The 23,231-nt window shown below is 38.5% G+C and overlaps 1 protein-coding gene and 1 long non-coding RNA gene across 3 annotated transcripts in view; one reads left to right on the top strand and one right to left on the bottom strand.

Moving 5' to 3' along the window:
- Nucleotides 1-2,540, bottom strand: part of LOC140676502 (fibroblast growth factor receptor homolog 1) — a 39,663-nt gene extending 37,123 nt beyond the window's left edge. Inside the window, exon 1 of one of the 2 annotated variants that reach the window (XM_072911626.1) lies at nt 1,564-2,540. The gene's annotated coding sequence lies outside the window, so the exon portion shown is untranslated. The remainder of the gene's footprint in view (nt 1-1,563) is intronic. The other variant, XM_072911623.1, reaches the window with a different exon arrangement.
- The window catches only part of LOC140676510 (uncharacterized), a 34,231-nt gene extending 15,261 nt beyond the window's left edge, over nt 1-18,970 (top strand). The window contains exons 4-5 of the long non-coding RNA XR_012048567.1: nt 18,310-18,529; nt 18,690-18,970. This is a non-coding gene — a long non-coding RNA (uncharacterized lncRNA). The remainder of the gene's footprint in view (nt 1-18,309; nt 18,530-18,689) is intronic.
- The last annotated feature ends 4,261 nt before the right edge of the window (nt 18,971-23,231 follow it).

Below are 23,231 nucleotides of genomic sequence, written 5' to 3'. Positions count from 1 at the left end.
CTAACGAAGCTCGTAGATCTCGAGAGCGGTTTAGCCGTAAAAAGCTGGCGAATTTTTCTCCGAGACTGAGATATATGGTCGAGAAAATTGAGCGTATTCGCCAATTACATTTGAAGTTTTAAGGTGACGCCGGCGCCGGAGCGTCTAAGATCAAATTGGCAGCTGAAGAGCTGTGACGTGCGCTACGCGTTATTGACAAGCGATTCAGCGTTTGCTAGTGGCTGATTGCTGCTTCGTCACGCCGTAGGGCATGCTTGATTAGGCTCGAGCGGTTAAATACTTGAAATTATTGTTGTTGTTGTGTATTACATGAGTGCCATTAGAACTGAAAAAAAGATATTTATCTTGGCGATAGAGAGAAGTTTTCTAGAATGTTTTCAAGACACTCACGTAATTGATTGTGCTAAATAATATTCAAATTGTGTAATAAGCTATGAATATTATTCGTGGAATGTGCGTATAAATGTTGCCTATAAGGTTCGTATAAATCTTTAAATTAGTACGCAATTTTATGTCTCAAACATTTATACCTGTAGGTATAATTTAATCTTGGGAAGACGGAAAAAAATTGTCTGCCTATATCGCTAAGATCTTTCGAATTAATTAGTCGATCAATTAACTTATCGCCGTGCTTCCTAATCGTTATCTACGCGCTCTCTAATTATCGATGGCGGTAAGAAGTTCTAATCTAAAGCCATGTAATAAAACGAAAACAAGAAAGCTATTAATAAATCGTCGTTCTATCTTCAAGGTTATGAAGTTTCTATTTAATTATTTGCCCAGAGGCCTTTTATATATTCTATGGCTGTATTGCGTTAGTTTATCGTTAGTTTATCCAAAACAAACTTGATATTTGTGATATCATTGAAAAAGAGACAGAGAGAATGATTATGTATAATGGAGAAGTTTTCTTTTACCCCGACATCGCGTTTGGTTCGCGCGCCTGAATCGATCACATCGGGAAATAAATGGCACGAGTCTGCTTAATCGACCAACGAGGCAATACCAATTAAAGTTGCATTCCCCAACGATGTCCTCCAGCACTCGCATGTGTACGCACGCGAGCAAAACCTATCGATAAACATCGCGCGCGTCATCGCTCCGTACCCTAGCTTAGTAGCCCGATGACGTCGATGATGCATTTTCGTGCATTCCCGCGATGTAGTACTACCGTTTCCATCTACATCCCGTACTACGTGCATTAAATTAATCGCATTTATAATTTTTTTTTTTTACTATATGAATTTATTTAGTTTTTAGCTTTTAGAGAGAGAGAGAGATATATATATATAAGTATGAATTTGTTTCTCGGTAATTGTAGTATATTACAATATATTGCTACTTGTCAGAAGTTATACAAAATGACTCATATTCGCGTTCCGAGAAAGCGCGTTTACTACAGAACGAATAAGGGAACTTTGCATATAGAAATTTCGATGAATCGTGAAGTAATTTTCGCTCAACGCGAGATTACTCGTCCAATTCAAGTTTCGCCCACGTTCGCCCCACGTCCGTATCTTTATCTACAAGTATACAGGAGCAGTGTACTCTTTGCGTACTCACCGTATTGCGACGTGATCTCCTTTCTGAGAAAAACTCCTTCGAACGGCGCCTCGAAAAACTCCCCCCGGCCCCCTCGTCGGCTCCTGTCTTTGCGATGCTTCTGGTGCTTCTGGTGCTTCTGGCTTTTCTCAACCCGCTCTCAGGAACCCAGACTCTCTCTTTTTCTCTCTCTCTCTCTCTCTCTCTCTCTCTCTCTCTCTCTCTCTCTCTCTCTCTCACTCTGTCCAACTCCGGCGAGCAACGCACTACCGAGGAAGGATTGAGAAGGAGAAAAAAAAAAAAAAAAAAAAAAAAAAAAAAAAGCGGGGTGGCGAAGAAAAGCCAGTCACTAGAGTCACTGCCGAGACGAGATTCGCGCCGGAACGAACGGTAGCTCTGTGATTCACTGTACACGCATTCCCGCTGTTATTTCAGGCCGACGACGGCGCGTCATTATAGATCCTCCTTTCGCTCCTCTTTTCCACACGCGTTTTCCATCCTTTCCGTCTTTCCCCGCTGCGATTTCTTCAAAATTCTCGCCGTCCTCGGAGAATAGCTCACTAATGTCCTCCTCCGTTCTTGACGGGTCTCAAAATCCTGTCACCAGAACACAAAGGGTCCATCCCATTCACTAACACCGGTCACCCTCGTGAAGACTATTCGATTTCTTCTTTTTTTTTTTTTTTTTTTTTTTTTTTTTCACTACAAGTACCGCGCTCAAGATTACTGGTCGATACGCGGGATCGATCGGTCGATCGCTGGCGGGTTGTCGACAATAAGTGCTCGCGTGCTCGTGGTGCGTAGATCGGATTCGAAACGCGCGTCCGGCCGCTCGCGGTGCTCGTTGCGCTCTGCGGGCTTCTCTCTATCTCGTCTGCGATGCGGCTGCGGCGTCGCAGCAACGACACTGACGGGACAGGCACCACTCCGATAGGAGAGGATGTGCACGAGGAAAGCTCGGGGCGAAGTGCCAGAAGAGCCGTTCGCTTGAAATAACCGCTCGTCCACGTTCGTTCCCTCCGCAACCCCTCGTAGGCTCTGTCGATCTCTCTCCCTCTCTCGTCTCGTCTCCCCACTACGTTCGGGTGCCGCCGAGTACTCCGATAGATCGTCGGCGAAACTCCCGGCTTACCCCACTACTTCGACGGAACCTTCCTTCTCGGTCCCTTTCTAACGTCTCGTGCTCTCTTTCTCTTTATTCTGTCTCTCTTTCTCTCTTTCTCTCTTCTTTCCTCCTACCCGTCACCGCTTCGTCGCATCATGCGTGCGCTGCTCGTACGCACATGTGTACGCGCGATGCAGTTTTCGCGCCATTCCGAGAGGCGAAAGCAAAGACGAGAGTGTCCTCTTCATTTCTCATTCGTTCGTGTATTGTTAAAATTGCAATTAATCTGAATTTAAATTTGAATTTTTTTTTTTTTTTTTTTATTAAGTAAGCGAATTCTATCCCGCCGGATATGTGGGTAGATAAATGAGGGAAGAATAATTTGTCGTCTCGAATATGTTGATACATTGAACCGTCCAAACACATGAAAGAATGCATTTTTCGAAACATTCCTTCTCATCCTGTATCGAAGCAATCGCGTGAATCGCCACTTTGCAGGTAATTTGGACGCTCCATGGCCGTAATCTCGCTGGACCGACCCTATTTTTCTTTCGTCCCCTCGTGCCACCATGTCCGGAACACACATTCGGGACATGTGTTGCTCGAAAGTCGACCACCTTTTCGTTTCCCTCGGGACATCCAACACACCAAACGGCGATGGTGAACAGCCGAGATTACCAACCTTCTCTCTCTCTCTCTCTCTCTCTTCGTCTACGCGTCTCCCTTTTCCACCCCGTGGCAATGTCTGTCTCTGCTCGTTATTTATAGAAAGCCACGATGACTCGCCTAATCGTAACGACCTCACGGCACAGACTTCACGGATACCTATTATTATCCAGTCGAATTAATGAAACTCGCTCGTGGCAATCGTCAGCCACACAAAATAAAATATTTACCGTATGCAGATAGAAAATATGAGAAATAATGGGATAAAGATTGAAGAAAAGATTAGGGAGAGGGAAAAGGATGTTCAATTGCAAATGGAAAATGCTAGAATAAAAGAGGCGAAATATGAGAATGAGAAATACTAAAAAAATAGAAAGAGTAGGTTTTAGCATCCCAAGTTATCTAGACAGGGAATTGGTTTTTTAGAAAGAGACAGATATGGAGATAAAGTACGTGCGTTACTTAGAGTAAGATATGGAAATACGGAGGAAAATAATAAATATTGGAAAGAAGAAGAATGTAAATTGTGTAGATTCTGTAAAATAGGTAAAGACATCTTGGAACACTATGTAATAGAACGTAATAGAATGTATGGTAGTAAAAGATTGGTTTTACGATCTAGATAACAATGGAGAGGAAATATTAGCTAAGATATGGAACGAAGAATTGTACGAGAAGAAAGGAAAGATATTAAAAGGACTGTGGAAAGAAAAGGAAAAAGAAGAGAAGAAAAGATATACAAATAACTGTAATTAGATAGCTGTTAAGTTGAGCTGAAGACGAACGTTATATGGTGTATTAGATTTAATTATTGTAAAAGGTACGATTGGGTATGGATGGATGAGTGGAAAATTTTGTAAACACCAACCAAGTCCCTTCTTGCCAGAAGCTGAAGAAATAAAGATATTTATACTTACCGTATGCAGAAGGGACTGGGGGGTTGCATTTCGCGTGTATCCCTTTCGCTTCTTATTTATTTAACTTCTGATATATCGTATCGCTGATGTACTTTTGCGCGGATCGCATACTTTCGTCCGCTTTCGCGCGTGACGCTTAATCGACGGTGTCGTTAATGGATCGCGCGCGCACGCATCGCGAGATAATTCGTCACACCGGGGGCTCGTTTGTCTCCCGTGCGAACGCCGTAATTCTCCCTCTTTTTGCGCAATGATTTATTGATTTATTTTTATAGTTTAACGCTAAGTGGTGGCGCGCGCGCGCCCGCAACACGGCGCATACCTAAAGATTTATCTAGGACACGCTGAAAGCAAGGGTCTTTGTCGCGTCACGTACCTTCTAAATATAAAATCTTTATAGTGGCCCGTAAAAGCGAGATCTCTCCCGACCCTTTCGGGTTACAACGGAATCGCATCCAGGCGCCCTATGAATCTATTATACGAAGGTGCGACCAAAGACCTCTCTCTAGTATTATTAGCGAAAGAGCCATTATATAAGTGTAATTTTGTACAGCGTATCTCAAGGTCTTAAAGAAATAATCGATCGTTGCCTTCAATACCTAAGCTTCAAACTTGCTCGCAAGATCTGTATCGCGTAACTCGCGTTTGTTTGCCCTGCCTCTTCTTGTACGACGAGTCGAGATCGTTATTCACTGCGGATTATCCGGCTAATTAGTACGTGTCGGTAGATGCGAACGTACGATAGGGCGCTGCCCTCTTTGCTGTCAAGCTCGGCTAGCTGTCACTGATCGAAAACACCTTAAATCTTCTAGACCGCTGCTCGCGGGCTCTCTCCTCGGCAACGAATTAGCCGCTCGTATGTATAAATAGTTAGCGGTAATGCGTTGGAGGAAGAGAAAGAGAGAAAGGGAGAGCATCACGAGCGTCGCTCGCAAACCGCGGAATGCGTATCGTGCGCGGGTTGGTTACCACAAAAGTACGAGGTTACACAGCTGTTGTAAGTTACAATTTACAGTCGCGGACTAATAATGTAGAAATAGCGTTCTTTTTAGAATAAAATTATTTTTAGTCGCGCGGAAAAAGATGTCGCGGTACAAATTCGAACGAATTCCGTCCACGTGAGTATTCTTGATTTAGCGCGGAAAGAGCGCTTCTTCGAGCGAACAGAGCACGAATTATGAAGCTCCCGCACCGCGAGAAGAGGTGTGAAACCGTGTCGAGCGAGTGTTAGAACGAGCGCGGATGACGGAATTATTATTCTCGACCGTCTGGTGTCTCTCGTTTCCACGATCCTCGGCAGCTTTCTCCGTCCTTTTAACAAAATGGCCTGTTACAGTTCCGAATATCAGCATCCTATCGGAAGCGTTCTGTTTGTTTCTTCAAGGTTCACTAAAAATTTATGACTACATGAAATATATGGAAATCTTGCAAGTTTTAATTTTCAACGTTGAATGTCCAATGTTTGAACAGTATAGTATATTATATCTGAAACATTGTAATTAAAAAAAAATTCTTGAGAGAGAGAGAGAGAGAGAGAGAGAAGTATGTAAGATTATTTTGTAAAATCTTGTAGCGCTTAGCCTGTTTGCGAATAATATTTTGCAAGATACTAAAAGACGTTTAGTTTTTGCAAAATATGTAGTTGAAGAGATAATTTCTTGAAGAAAATTTTGCAAAGGAAATTTTGTATATACTTTGCTATCATAGCGCTGAATATAATACTTGAAAATAATGTTCTTTGAGATGCTAAAAGGGCGATAGATTATTCGTGAGATAGATTTATTCGCGATAGAGCCATCGCATATCCGAGGGAATCACGAAGAAGTAGACTCGGGGAACGAATGGAAATCTTTCGTCGCAATTCTATCGTGAGAGTCCTCCCGGTTCCCGGTTGTCATCGGCCGAAAACCATGAATTGTCTCGCGACTCTTGCTGGGAATACTAGCCTCGTTATTCGTCAGAACTTCCTCCGATTTTTATTTTTCCAACGACAGACGAAAGAGGCTCGAAAAAATGTGACTTGCTTCTATTTGTTGAATATATTTTCTTCTTGTTATTTTCTTGTTAATTTTTCATCGCCTTTAAAGTTCGAGTGACATTTTTTTATATTAATTATAAATTTGTGACGTAAAGTAAAAAATGCTATTACAGAGTTAATTGTTACGTATTTCCGTGGAAATTTAATGTCATAAATGCTAGAAGAAGGACGTAACAGCGCGCAATCGGTAACTCGATTTTGAGTCGTAACGAGAAAATCGTAATGCACGTCGTGTAAATTTAGAACATTGTTTTCCGGCTGAATAAATTCCATCGTGAGTAATCGCTTCCTAAATCCGGCCTCGCTAATTTCGACGATTTTCTCGCCAACGGTAACTACGCAGAGAATAAATCTAGCAGTGTTTGCAAACAGCTTGCAGTGAATGCAACTTGAAATATGAATGAAAAATAATTTCTTTACAGAGTCGAATAATTTTGAAGTCTTTGGGATGATAGTTTAATTACACAAAAGATATATAAAAATTTATAATATCAACATCCATTTTAGCAAAGAGAAAAACGCGTAAATCGTGCGTAATCGTTTCTTCCGGTGCGTTTCGTACGGGAACAAGTTTATTATTAACTCTTTTGGATCGACACGTATATCTCTTTGAAGAACGCAGTCTTCGGCAGTGGCATAACAGACCAAATAGCGGTTCCAGGTACCGTTTGCGCGAAAAAAGCTCCGCTTGCCTGGATTCTTTTTAACGCCTCGCTGAAGTCATAATATTCGTGGCAAACGAGAGCAAAGCCTCGTCGTTTTCTCAGAAGAGTGTCAATAACGGACATGATTTTTTCAAACGATTAATCTCTGAAATATAAATAGATAATTTTGCAGTAAAGTTTTCGATTGACAATTTATCGAAGATAAATTTTCTCACGTTTACGGTATGTCATTTTTTTTCTTTTTTTTTTTTTCAAATTTTCTGGGAACTAAAACGAACGAATGTCCCTCCTATAACCGCAAGCGTTGTTGCGTGAAATAGTTTCCTGCACTTCGTCCGCGTGCAATGGACCAGTACGAGTTCACATGCGCCCGCTCCGTGTATGCCGTATGCGATGCACCTGAACGAGGTTGCCGATGGAAGGAGAGACATGGAACGATTACAGGTTATTAAAGACGGAAAGCAGAGAACTCGCGTGATCATGACAATACTTTGATAGTCTCCGAAACTTATAATATATATATATATATATATATATTTTTATAATAATAAAAATATAATTTAAAAAGTATATAATAACTATAGATGCGCCCACATAATTAAATATAATATCACGCGATGCAACTTTTCTAGTATATTTTCTTAGCATGTTATACGCGGACGAACCCATAGCGCTCGTGCGCTGTCATGATGCCACCTGAAGGTAAACGACGCAGGTAGTATAGTACGCGGGCAGGTCATTAACGATGGGAGGAAGCAACGGGTAAGACCGGAAGCCACGCACGGAGATGTGACTTGCGAGGTGTGCGCGGCGATGCCCTTCCCGTTCGGGCCTCCAACCGATCGGTCAAGGAGTATAACTCGTGTCGACGACGGTCAACAACCGAAGATATCGAAGCGTTTATTCTCGCGTCTCGCTCGTTCGTCGTACGATGAACCGCGTGGCGTTCGCGCGCCGCGAGAAAGTGCACAGCTAACCGGATAATATTGACATGAATTTTAAATTCGGCGCCCGGAATATGTGTATACCTGCGCTCGGAACGCCTTTACTCTCTCTCTCTCTCTCTCTCTCTTTCTTTCTCCGCCTCCCTCTTTCTATTTATGCGCGATTTGCCATGCGGAAACTATGCTGCAGAAGCATTGACGAAGATGTATCGCTTCCGGTCGTGCTTGGTGCGTTCTTTTTCACAGCAAAAAGAACAATAGCCTCGCTCGCTAATGTTACGCGCAAATTTTTTCACAATCTCTTGACATCATTTTTTTTCTATTTTTTCTTTTCCTTTTTATATTTATATTTTTACGTTTTTACATGTAGTTTTTTTACTTGTTATATTTTTTTTTTTTATATATATTAGTAAGTGAAATTATTTGTACTAGAAGAGGAAATAGATTTATACATATATATATATAAGTTTGACGTTAGTTTTGGGCGTCAACGGAGAAAGTTTCAGGACACTGTCCGCATCTCTCGTTTTCTAATTAAATACGGATATTTCTAAGGGCGGGATATATACGTGTGCCGCATAGTAAACGACTTTTCAAGATGTTTCATCTAATTTTCACGGTGCGCGAGCGTGGGATTTGGTGGGTGTGTCGAAACCTGCTGAGGTTGAAAAAAGTTTCCCCCATAAGAGAGTTTTCGGATGAAGGCGCTGGACCTACGCACTGCCCCGGATATGCACCAGGCCGGAAAGGAAACCCTCATTTTGCGGCGTTTTTTTTTTTTTTTTTTTTTTTTTTTTTTTCTAGAGAAAGAGACGCCAGGGAAAGAGAAAGTCGACGAAGCGTCGACGAATAGAATTCGTTTCTTGAATCGTTTTAGTATTCAGAGAAATTAATTTGCCAAAAGAATAAACTAGTACAATAAAGAAATTGACGTGTAATCTTGATGCTAAGTAAATATATCAGTGCTCTCGATGTTCTCGATGAAACATTATCGCTTGATTGCCGTCACCAATGATAGGACGTAACTGTGAAAACACATCGCCTGTCAGAACGCTGTCGTCACCCGAGTAGATTATATCGCTTGTAGTAACGCATTCCCCCCGGAGACGTCGAAAATCTGCCACGAGTGAAACCTTGAGAATCCGTCTCCTACGTTGAATTTCACAAGGCTTCCAAAAATCTGACTGAAAAAATATAATTGAAAAGATCAAAATCTAAAATTGCTTATGCGAATTCTTCACGCTGCTCGCGCGCGACAGCGTATAATTAATAAATTGACCAACTATTTTTTTAATGAGAGATTTTAAGGATCTATTTCAAAATAGGCTAATAGCAGTCTAGTAATAGTCTAGTAATAGTCTGGTAGTGGTCTACCAGTGGATTTTTAGAAATGTAAAAGTCTAAAATGTAAATATAAAGAAATGATAAAGGACTCGAGTATAGAAGAGAGGCCTCCTTCCTCCTTCCTCGATGTAATTACCACGGTCACGGTCAGCGGTGTCCCTGCTGACATTGCAAGCGCACCTGCCCAACGAAACAGAAAGCACGGCCGTAATAATCGCTATATACGCCACGTGCGCTTGCAGTTACGCACGTGCGATCGCGTTGTATGCGTTTACTTGCGTTACGAGTTGTGGGTCGTTTCAGCAGAGTCTCGACCTCGCGCCGTGATTAACGTTATATGTCATGTTTGCTATACTATACACATGACGAAATAACAAGGCGATTCGCCATATCGAATGAACGACGCTTAAGTCAATTCGAGACACAGAGTGCACGCTTACGATACATTTTTATGCACGTGCCTCTTTTTTTTCAGAGAAATTTTCAATATTAACTGGTTTTGCTCACTTGGCAATGAATTTTTGAATAGTTTTTTTCTGTCTTAATACTTTTATAAGCGTACGTTAACTGATTTATTATTATAAATAAATCAGGCATAAAGTGCGAAATTGAAACATTACATGTACCTATAACTTTTTTGTATCTATTTCTATTGCGTATCTATTATTTTCGTGTGAAATGCCTTTATAAATTTTTTTCTCTGTACTAGAGAGACTTGTCTCCCGTTAAATAATAAATAAACATTTTACGAAAAATAATGTGATATATGCAAATATAGTTAAATATTATTTACTGCTTTTTAAAAAGAATAAAATATAATAATAAGGAGATGATCTCCGATAGTTAAAAAGAAAATAGAATAGAATAGAATAATAAGATGATCTTTGCTAAAAGAAGTTACGCGCGTCAAGATTTTTGAGGCTGTTTTACAAAAGAACAAAGAAACCGGGTCACACCGACTTAGGGCCTGTAAACGACGAGATTTTTCGAGATAAAAGTTTGCAGTGAAAAATTTTCAATTGAAAAGAAACACTCCCTTGCTTCTCTTTTGCTGAAACTTCGCGAGTGAGAGAACGAGTCGTCGCAAATCCCTATTATTCGCGTGGAGGACCAGATGTCTTCTTTCACGAAAGAAACTTGTTGATCGAGTTTGAAGGCGAGAATAGCGAATAACTAAGCTAGAAACCCAGGTCTTTCCCGCGATAATTATTTCAATTATTTTATCGACTTATTTCAAATTTAACAAAAAATGTCATATATAGAGATTTCACGAAAACGATTTAAAGTTATAAATTTTGTGATCGAAACCTCGTGGTAATTTTAAACGCGGCCGATATAATTATATCGCTCAGAGAGAGAATATTCCAGTTTATGTATAGCGATGTAAAGTCGAATAATAATTTGTAGAATTAAGTACCTCATTGACGGCAGGTAGTAGACATATGACGCGCTATCAGCAACGCGATGATTATATGTCGATAATGCGATCATAAATCAGCGGAATCGGCTGCTGCCGACGCGTTTCTTTCTCGTACCATAATCTCCTCTGGGATAATAAATGAATATATGCTACATGAAACGGTATTTTCCGGAATTTTGAAATATCGCGGAAAAAAGATTTTCTTGGAATTGGTGGAAATCGCGCGAACTTTGCTTGTTAGAATTATATAACCGATAAAAATAATTAAATCAATTATTACTTGCGTTGGATTTATTCAAAAGAAATATTACTGCAATAATTTAGAAGCTACTAATTTTCGTGCCGGAAAAAAGAGAAGAAAAAAAAAATTAAATAAAAAAATGTTTATACGAGAAAGGGAGGAAAAAAAAAACATGTGAGATGATAGCTCAAACTATCGCAAACTATCGCAAATTGGCACGTGCTCCAAACACGTTTGAAACGGTGCGACCGCAAATCAGGGTGCGAGTGAATCTCTCTTTCCTTCCCCTTCTGCACTCTCGATCGTTTGTAATTCGATGCAACGATCCGGACCAAAGCTTTCGCATCCTCCTATTTGGCCGTCGACATTAGGAGCGATTTAAATTCATGGCGATCGAAATTAAGGTCGCCCCGGACGTTTCGCTCTCGCCCGACCTACGTTTCACTGTGCCATTACCCTGCCATAGGATGCCCTGCCACTACGAGAGAGCCGTTCATAGGCGACTCATTGTATTCAAAGGTGTTCACCATTATAATTTTTGTTCCGCAACGAAATAAACGTGCCTAGTCCCTAAATCGAATTCTCGCCGACCAATCAAGCAGTTCCTTGCGATTTGAACGCCACTGTTCTCATTCATCTTTTTCTATATTGACAACTCTGAATATTAAAATAAAATTATAGTTGATATCAAAATACATATGGTATTTACATCACACATTCTTATATATAATATTTTATCTGATTAAATTTTATGAGAGAAGAAGAACATATTGTAAAATTTTATGTAGCGAAAAAGATAGAGAGAGGAATAAAAAAGAATACATATATTAGGTAAAAAGACGAATGAAGGAAGCAAAAGGCAATAAAAAATAAAACTAACTTGAGCCGATAAGGAGTATAAAGACGACTTATAATAAACACGTGTCTTTTCGTAAAGGACTTAAAAATATTATGGTCTTGTACCATATATAATATCGCGAGTTTAGATCGCCGTTAACATCATTCCAATATTCTTAAATATCGATTTGAACGACGTCCTTGGAAGTCTGACTGTGGTCGTGTGGCTAAATATAATTTATCCTTGAGGGCTTCTCGTTCTCTCGCGTTGTTTGCGTCGAGCATGCTTGTCAGTCTGGGAAGATATGTAAATTAACAGCAGGATCGGCAGGATTCTCACGTCGATTTCAACCCTATCGCATTTGAAGTAGGAATTCGGAGATTCGAAGAAAGAGGGTGGTGGTTGCATCCCAAAATCAAGATGTTGACGAGACTATCGTTCAGAATTCGGAATGAGCCTGGCAGCGGATGTGCTAATCATCTTTTTCTTCGATAATAAACGAATATATCGGCGATAAATAAAAAATAGTAAAAAAATCTTATAAATGACGTATTGAGATAAAATTTATTTGCAATTAGAATTTTATATTATGTTAATTCTGTTTAATTTGAAAAATTAAATTTGTGCCATTGTGCGGGGTTTCGTTAGAAAGAAGCATTGAAAGATAAAGAGAGAAAGAAGCTAGCAATTGAGATGCACGATACATTTTCACCTGTCGACGAACAGCAGCCATCTTTGTTTTTGACGACCGAAACACGCCGCTAATTATTTATTCCTCGCGTACACGATTCCTATCCACACGCGTGAATCTTGGGGACAGCTTTCGGGGGACATACTAATGACAACACCTTCGAATGAGAACATTAAGAACGAGAGGCTTTCGACTTTTACCCATCTCTTTTAAATCTTGAACCATTATTTGCACAAAGTAATTAAATCGATTCTTTTTTTTGTTTTCAAAAATATAATAAATTAAATTAAACATGTTACGTATTTTTTTTTTTTTTTTCACGAAACATCGATTTTTTTCTATATCAATTTAATTCATAAAAATTAAATTTCTATAATAATTAATTAGATATACATATACTCTTACGTAATTCGTGATAGAGGATTATAAAATGATTGTGAGATGGTTACGTATGTAAATTGTTCTTTTAATCAAAGGAAGAAAATTGTACTTTGTATTCCAAAATCGTACGTACAATAATAATCATTCGTGTGACGAAAATACGAACGTTTTTAATTAAAATAATGTCCACTCTCTTATGCCCATAATAACTTTGGTCAGAATGGAGGAACTGGCACGCGTTTATTCATACGAATGCCTTATTCTGGTTCCTGAATCACAGGAAGCACGACACGTTCGTTGTACGTACACTTCTTCCTGCTGCGATTTCTCATTCTATATTTAGAAGACGGCAATTACACAAGTGCAGCATAATATTACAACATATTATATTACCGGCTCGTTGCACTAGGGATTATGAAAAAATGAGTGTTGCATAAATATCTACATTTATCGTAAAACGTTATTATAATGTATCGAATTGTCAAAACACGAGCAAGCGATATTTCTCTCGTCAAAACTCTATTGTGTCTTTATTTCTTTGTATAATACTATTTTTAATGTATTCCTCGCGGCTTTGACATCTTGGCCAGGAATAGAGAACGGATAATAGTAATTCTGCGTCTTAGCGGACTTTGTTGCAGTGAAAATGCAGCTGTCGTACGATCGATCGTCACGGCGACGCTAATTAAGAGAGGATGACGAGAATAAATATCGAAGATTCGTGATGAACAAGGCACGAATGATGGTGACTTTCCGTTTCCACACAAAGTACGTCCACTTACTGTACGCCGGATGCGTAAAGATTTCTGGCATTAATCCATCCAGAAATCCTTGATACGCATTCTGAGATCAAGAGAGATCTTCCCGAAATATAATAAAATTGATTCGCGCATAAGATCAAGCGGAGACAACCACTATATTCTCTCTGTCTGATATGAGACTTAGCACTTCAACAATTACACATTTAAGTTTCAGAATACAGTGAGTGCGCGAGCGTGAAGAATGTAGTTTCAAGTTCGTTCGCAGATTTTCATATGAAGTGGATAATAAAGAATGCGTCTTTCCTGTATAGCGACTGCACGCTAAAGATGTTGCATGGCGAGATTTCTATTCCCCCTATAGATATGTAACTGCTTTCTCGACTCGTTAGTCGATGGAATCGATTAGATGAGTATTTCCACATGGAGCTCGCAACAGATGCAGACTGCAAATTGCAGGACCTGCTGGGACAAAAAGAATAATTCTTTTTCTTATTAAATCCACATCCGAGAACGCTCTGGAAGCGTTCTCTCATAAATTTAATTATATTAAACCAATATGTTGAATAAACATTATTATCATGATTATACATGATAAACTCGTAATATAGACACGTAACTGCAACTGCTATCAAGAATACTATTAGCAGAATATTATGCGCGAACGGGTTGCACGAACGTGATCTCCGGATGACTTAGCGGAAAGTAAATTATCGTTGGCGTATATTTTACTGGGGTATTTAGAGTGGGTCGACCACTCGCGCGTCGGGCACTCTAGATTTACGTTCGCGTCCGGTACTTGAGTTCTCGCTGCGAACTTTGTGCATCGCTATGTATAGAAAGAGAATATACGTCAGTAAATATTATAATTATAAATTCAGCCCTGCAGTGAAATATATTATTTATTCTAGACTCTGTGTCAAATGCCAGCTATTAAATGCCGGCTGTGTATCACCTTGAAGGAGTCACAATCTTTCATGGAATCCAAGAATAGCCGCTTATTTTTCATCGTTTTTCCTTTGACATTTTTACGTTTATTTAAATATATTAAAAGCCTGTATATGTTCACGGTAATTCAAAATGTACGATATAATAGACTCGTGGGTGTGACCGGTTTCTCTCTCATCTTCTACAGTTGCTGTTCCAACAGAGATCAACAATAGCATTGTGTTTCTAAAGAGAAACCACGAATATCCATCGCGAATATATAAACGAAAATAATTTACTGAAATGCCCGGCCAATGAAGCGCTGCCGAAAGGATTTACGATGCGTGGATTTTTCTCGCGACGAAAATTCGTGGTGCCGCGACCGATCGCAAATCACAGGCGCGAAGTGAATTATCATTCTCGATTTTACCGTGACTTTATAACAACGATGATGTGCTCGCGTTTAAATGTAACGCACTTTATTACTGCTTTAGAACTGTCACGCGAGCGCGCTTAAAAAGTAGCGTCTTATAAATGGCCCGCTGAAAATGATCGATTCCCCAGGGAGAGAACATCGATCGTTTTCCGTTACAAAGTGTGTATTACACGCGGAGATACATACCATAAATCGAATAAGATAAACGAAAAACAGACATTCACCTCGGCGCGCGAGAGCAATGGAACCCCGCGCGGAATGGCGTGGAATTTATGATATCCGTTCCGGTAATGCTGGAATATAATCGTTCACCGAAACAATCATATTCCAGCTCGCTGTTTGAAAAATTGCTCGCATTATACATCACGCGGCCATTCTTATTTCCGTTCGACGCGATGTTTAATTAACTTTATTTGCGGGGGTTGTTATGACTCTCATCGTGCAGATCATCGCATCAGTTCAGAGATATCGGATTACAAAAATGTCACTTGCAACGCTAATGACACTTATTATCGCCCTCCCTGTTGTAAGATATTCTCACGATACTGCCCGTGATATCGCTTTACAAAGTGTTTTCAATCGTGTCTTTAAGAAGTAAATGACTTCCTTCCGTCATCTGATTAACATAATTCTCTGCAACGCGTTGCTCGCATTAATACGAGCGCATGCAGCGAGATGATTGCAGGTGCATCCGCATGATGGAAAAACGTGACGTAAAAGAGATCCGATCAATCATTCATCCTTGATTCGTTCTTTGCCGTAACCGATTAGCATCATCGTTTATTCTCATCAGCATAGATAAACAGTTTTTTGTCAGAGTGTAGATTTTAGATCTAGTATTATTTATGTAATTGAATTTAATAAAATTATAATATGTATTTCTTTTCCTCCAATATATTTTCCCCATTTTCTACTCCCGCCGAAATCTTTTTTAGTAATTTAATCTTTTTTATTAAGATATTAGTAGCCGATGTAACCGCCACTTAAACAATTTCTTATTAATGATCGTCATTTCCGTTTATCTACCCTTAATATACTTTCAGAATAACTTAATAATTATCTGATATGCGCTTTTTTTTCCGAAGGAAGACAGAATATTCATGAATAATACATGGAAACAAGTTGCAATATTGCGAAATTTGTCATGTACTCTCGAATCTCGCAGATGTATTTATTTGCTCCCCAGTTAATTTTCTTAAACGATTATATCTGTTGGTCATTTCACGATAATAAAATAAAAATTTGGGGTAATAAAGCATCCCGGCGTAATTTCGAAGCGATCAGATATATCCGTGCACGTCCTATTCGTGGAATTCGCGTGTTATGTTACTTCGTTGCTCTTATTCCGCTAGTTGGAAACATAACTCTACTCGTTAAGGTGATTTTCTAGCGCGTTGTGGCTAAAACACACACAAAGCGACCGCGTTGCGTTTTTCTTTACCAGAACGTATGTGTAAGGGGCCGCCTAAAGAACGCGCTGCTCATCGACTAATACGGTGGAAATTACTGTCCGCCTCTCATAAATCGATGCAACCGGCGATTTGCATCGGCAAGGCGCATCGTAAAGCCTCATTATGTCTCGTGACATTAATGTACAATAGTTGTTAAAGTCCGCTCCTCCAAGTCGTATCGCTCTGATTTGCCGAGAGAGGCTTGAACCTTCAAGGATTCTTATCACTCTGAGCTAGGAATTCTTAAGAACCTCGTAAATTATTACTTTGGCGTTTCTAATATTAAGTGTTTTATTTGATAAAAATACAATAGCGTAACAAAAATACTCTCAAAAAAATGATATTGCAACTTGAAAAAAATTTTCTAGGTGTAAAAAATTAACCGAAACAGATAAATTATTAGCAAATACTGTGATACTGTATATATTTTGCACTTAATCAATTTAAATGACAGAGACAGAATTTATATCTGTACTATTAGTGTAATTTAGACAGAAAATTGTTCCGCGATGCCTATCTTTAGGGCCAAAATATATTGTCAAGGACAATTATATTTGTGATTAATATTTGGCAATGGGATCTCAATTTTCTAGAGATATTGCTAGAATATTGCTGCTATAAATTATATACGTGACAAATAATATTCTAACAAATACAAAAAGTAGCGATAAATTTTAAATGAGACATCTAGAAATCTATATATACATTAGTAAAATATTTTTTTGAGTGTAATGTTAAAAAATTGATCTTTTTTTATTCTACTCAATAATTTATTTTGTTGCATTTCTCATACAGTATAGATAGAAATCTATCGAATTAACATTACAAATGCACACAAACTGTGCAACGTGATTTATACATGTATAATTAACCAACTCTTGGATGATTATTAGCAGTCATGGTGATTATATGTTTTATCTCTTTTGTCATCATTGTAGGTATACTTTACTTTGTGCTGTTACATATTAAAAAGAATCTTGCCATCGAGTGAAAATTTAACATTCCAACAATGTGTCGATTTTAAAATCAAAGTTTAAAAAATACATAGCTATCTTTTTTTTCAATATTAACCTTATTCTCTTTGTTAAAATAATAAAGTATTAATACATATTTCTAATATTTATGCTCGAAGAACATCGGCTGCTTTAAAGTTGATAAAAATTAAATATAACTAATATTTAATTATGTATTTAATTAATATAAATAATATAATGTATATAATTATTATTTTCTTAGACATTTGAGCTTTTCTCCGAAAAATTCATGGAAAGAATAAGAAGATATGTATCAACATATGTATATTTAAATTTATACCAACGATATTAATGTTTCGCTGACGCGTGTCGCGAGCTAACTTATTTATATATCCTGTATAATGTATAATAATGCGGAGAAGTGTTGTTCGAAATACAGTCATTAACGAAAATTGGATGTAATTGCACAACTCGCGGCGATTAATTCACCCAGCCGCTTATAAAATCCAGTCTTATCTCGTTCATCCGTCGCTTCAAGTTTCCTTGATTAAATTAACTTCTATGCTAAGTGTGAATAGAATATTAGACTATTTCTATGTATAAAAGTAAATTTTATGTAGATATGTATATAATTCATCTGTGCTCTGTATACTTTTCGAGCAGTGGAAACAACTGAATTTTCTGTATTAACGGTGTTTTTCTGGCCGTATGTTGTATAATGTGGAAGATTTGAATCGCGAGCACAAATCGTATTTCACGAAGATTCCGATATCGAGCAGCAGCATCGTGAGAGGAGAAAGGAATGTTTTTTTTTTTTTTTGATTCTCTGGATTCCTTTTCTCTTCTTAGCGAGCGATCTCGGCGAATAGCCGCCTCCCTCGGGCTCTATTACTTATGCAGTCTACGTTGCAGTGGTTTGCAACGCCGCTTGCTTACCCCTTCGTATATAACATGTACTTTATTCTTTCCAGATGCGCCGATAGCTACTGGCGATCCGCTCGTTTAACAACGTAACGGCGAATAGCGACGAGAGTCAGAGGTAGGGAACGCCAGCTAAGAAAAAGAGAGGAGGGCAGGGGTGGAAGCAAAAGGAAGAGGATGAAGGAGTCGAGAAGGGGATGCGTAGGAATGTAACGCGACGAAAATACGTCTGGCTTCTAGGGAGGGTGTGCTGCAACAGAGAGGGAAAAGGTGAGCAATATATTTTCTGTCCAAATATTATTCTGCCAATAATCGCCCCTCTATCCGCTAATCTCAAGCACCGAGATAATTTATTCTCGATAGAATTCTCGTCTCGTGTTCCGCACATTATTATTTATTTAACTTATTTATCAGTTATTTCTCGCGGTAGCTAAATGGAACTCGTAGAATCGTCTTCCATGGAAACATGCGAGGCTTGACGGATACGAGACCGGCACGTGTCGTTCTGCTTCTCAAAAAGCACGTGGCAAAAAAGAGAGGAGGAGAGAGACGAGGACGCGACGGGGAACCGAAATACAAAAACGTTAACGAAGTACATCATGACGACGATAAATACGCTTTACGATAACTACACAAGCGAACAAAAAGTAATAGTTGAATTGAAAAATTAAAATATTTACATAAGCACTCTACTTCTTTCTATATTAGATTATATATTATATATAAGATATAAATAAGATAAAGAGAGACTATAGATAACAAATATAATTAATAAAATAATTTATTTCCATATCAATTAAATTCTACTTGAAATAAATATTTAAAATATGTTTTTTTTTTTTTTTTTTTTTTTTTATTAGAAACTTTAAATAATTAGCTCTTTTATTTTACGGACACTAAAACATTTCAATACTATGTTCATGTTATTTGAAAGAAATAATTGATATACCTATTTGTGTTTCTCTTTTCTTATGTGTTTTATTTGGTTTATATTTTATTAAATCATATTGATTTTATAAATTAATAGATGAGCGACGATTGTATTTTAAAATTAAATGCACACAGATATTTTATCTCTTTTAATTTTTCTATTTATTTTCTTTATATAAAATATTTGAAGTAATATAAAAAAATAGCATTTGAAATATACACAATTAATGAAAACTTTAAATATTATTTTGAATAGAAATCTCTGATAATATTTCTAAACTTATTATTTTAATTTCAATTTTTAACATTTTTCAATAAATAATTATTTTCAACGAAAAAAAGTTTAAATCTGAAATGTGCTTACTATTGTAAATCTGTAAAAAAGAATGTCGGGGAATTTAATAAGGCTCTTCTGCTCATTATATGGCCAACGATTGAACGCAAAATATCATCGATCAGAAGAGCCTGTCCTAAATGCCGGTTCCGATTACACTTTATTGAAATAATTCCATCGCTTTCCTTCTCGTGTACAGCCTACGGGACATTATAATGATGTGTCGGCAGTTATGTGCCGCAATTTAAGCCATGAATTTCATTAGTAACGGTCACGTTAACGCGCCGTTCTATATTTACTCTTATAGAAATAGAAATTTTAAAATATAATGAGATAAGGGATCTTGAAAATAGTCAAAAAGAAGACGCACAGATGGAAGAATTGGAGGGACGGAGATTGAGACAAGTTAATAAATAACGCACATTGCAAAAGAAGAAGGGACGCGGACAGATGTATCCGAGTATCTATAGCACTCTTGAATAATCATCAATTATTATTTTATCAATGGCACCATGCTCGGGATCGTGTCGTAGATCAACGGAGAACTGATCCATCGCATTCAGATATCGCAAACACGTCTCGTGTAACCGAAAATCCGGACGGTTTCTCGGAGGAACATTGGGCGAAGGGGGAAGGGCTTCTCTATCTAAGAAGATAATACGACGAAGGTGCATCGCCAAGATTATAAAAGACGAGTACTCCGTTGACATGCGTTCGAAACCGGTTTATTTCGCGACGTGTTGGTCCGAATCTCCGTCTCCACAATGTTTCGCGATAACGAAGCGATTATTTAGCAACGCGGACTGTCGGGCGACTTAGTAAGAACTGTGATCAAAAAGAGGGATCGCTCTCACGGGCCGGTAAAGGCAGGTACGATGTCTATAGGTGTTTGCAAGGTGCGCGGGAGAGGCTGAAGAGACCTGGCCGCGCCGACCGCCGAACGCTCGTAAAGCGCTAAATCGAATGGCCGGAGGGAATCGTAAAGCCTCGCGGCTGCGCGCGGTGGTGTGTGTGGTAGCGAGAGATTAAATTTAACTTTTTACGATGAGAACCGCGGAGATCTGAAAGAGCGAAAGCCACGGGCCGCGTGTATATATCGAGACCATTTTCGACTATCGCATCGGCGCGAACGAGATATCGCAAAGTGGCATATTCCAAATGTAAATTACCATTTATAAATAATGTTTCGTGCATATTATCGCGATATCACTTCGAAATGCATACTACTTTTATTGTAAAAGTATACCCATCATCTATTTAATTCTAATTTACAGAATTTAATAACTGATTTTTTATCGGTATGAGAGAAATGTATAAATAGTATGACTACAAATTCAGTTGTATTTATAGACATTTTACTGCTTGTATCGTAATAAGAGAAATAATGATTTTAATTAATGAAGAAAAAATAATCTATATAAATATAATTTCTATTTTAAATATTATTTTATTTATCTTTGGTTAGAGATCTTAGAGAAAAATGGTGTCAAAAGTCAATAAAAGTGTGTTTTTAAAGGCGCAGTGTACGCTAAAGAACTGAGTTACTTATTTATTTAATTTTGACAATTATAGTTTTGGCGAAAGGCAACTGTGTCTTTTGATTATCAGAGAATAAATTTCTAATAAATGCTATATTTCCATAAAATCTAGACGGAATTAGAGAATTCTTAAGGATTCTCAAGGATATGTAGGTTCAACATATTTCTGAAGGATCTATTTAAATTACGAAAGAACCCTGCTCATGTTCGATACGGATAGTATCTTTCAAACTCGGACAGAGAAATATAGATAAACCGATAAATCTTTTTATTAATTGCTTGTTAACTGTGAACGTAAATATTTATATCGCGATAACGAGTTTCTTATAAAAATTTGTTAGATCTTTATAGATTAAGGACAAGGCTATACGCTCTCGAAATAAGTGTTCAAGATAATTATCCATTTGAATATAAAAATTATAATTTGAAACAGAGTCAATTATATATAAAGCTGTAATATACGCAATATTGTTTCAAAAAGGAGAATAGATTATTCTATCTATCTACGTTGTATCGTTCGGCATGCTTTGTGTACCTTGTAATACAGACCGCAATAAAATCGAAATGGTCGAGTCTCGCTGAAATTTCGCATTCTTGCGCAATTTCATTTACGATTCGAAAACACAAGCGCACACGTCCGACGAAAGGTTTTCATTCGCGGACTCTCAACGATGATTAATTTGACAGGAGGGCGAGCGTGACGAAACGCGGGCGTTACACCACCGCAAACACGCTGCTAAATTTTGACACACGCGGTACATATTTCAGGGTGGAAACGGTAGCTTAAAACGCTATGCTCGCCGCATTGCGACGATTTACTCGAAATGACGGACAGAAGAATCCTCCCCTCTTGGTACTTTTATTTGCAGCGAGAGCTTGCAAAGCAGTCGCAGCTGCAACTCTCGTGCGGTCGCGCGTATTTCGGGATGGAAATAAGCTCATAACCTTCGGAATCTCGCGCAACGCGCGTAAACATCTAAGCAACCAAACGATTATGCGTCTCGGATCGGATACACTAATTTCCACACATTTATCTCACCGCACTTCAATCGCGAATAAGTCCGGAAATCCTCTTTAAATCAGAATTTCACGTCTCTGAGAGCGCGCCGTCCGTCTTTTCAATTTTTATCGTTAAATCGGCAATCAGTGTCATGCAATAAAACCGTCAACGTGCTTAAGATAATAATTAAAAATCGTCTCTCTCTCTCTCTCTCTCTCTCTCTCTCTCTCTCTTTCTCCCTTGCACGATCGTAAAGACGCTTCCCTTCGTGACGGTGGTCGCTTTAAAAGGCTTGCGCCGCTATTCGTAACACGTTGCGATCGTACGTAATACGCGCGTCCCATCACCGGATGCGATCGGTCCCACTGCCGGAAGCGATGTGCCTTTCTATCGCTCGTGCGCGAGCGCGTGTCCGGCGTGCGTTATTTGGCAACGGTTAGCTAGAAACATTCTCTTGTGCTAATCTCTTACCTTGCTTCATAATATATCGCTTTTAAAACTGCGATACTTTAAATATTAATTAAAAATATCTTTATTTAATATAACATATTGAAAAAATAATTTTTCGCTATAATAATTCCGTTAAAATGTATCGCAAATTCAGTGCAATTTAAAGTATAATTTTGGCATTTCATAATCGTGCAATCATTAAAACACCGGAATTGAGACTCGACGAATATACAATTTCGCGTGTAAACGGGCGCGTATTTATTCCAGCGAGAAATGACGTCATACATATACATACACTTGGAGAGAACGCCGTGTAATGCGTCGTAAAAGCGAGAAAACAAATAATCGGGACGAAAAAATAATTATATCGAGAAGGCTTTAAAAAAAAAATACGTCGTTCGAAAATTGATTTCACACTAGGTTTCTCATTAGCAGTCATTAGGAATCGTCTGCGTGAAATCGACCTAACGTGAACTAATTACAGGTGTCAAACTGATTAACCGACGTCGTCACGATCGCGTCTTTTATGCCGTGTGCGTCCACGATCTCCGTCCATCCGCTCTAATGTTCTCTAATAGCGGACGAGTAACAGTATTTTTGTTTTCTTACTTGCCCCTGTCGATGTCCATCGAAAGGAGGGAAACAGTTACGCGACCTATGGAGGAACTCAGCGGGATGCATCGCGCGAGTGATAATGATGGCGATGGGGAAGCCGCGGAC

Source organism: Anoplolepis gracilipes, chromosome 2 (assembly GCF_047496725.1).
Source record: "Anoplolepis gracilipes chromosome 2, ASM4749672v1, whole genome shotgun sequence".
Taxonomy (NCBI): Eukaryota; Metazoa; Arthropoda; class Insecta; order Hymenoptera; family Formicidae; genus Anoplolepis; species Anoplolepis gracilipes.
This window is presented reverse-complemented; position numbering and strand designations above follow the sequence as displayed.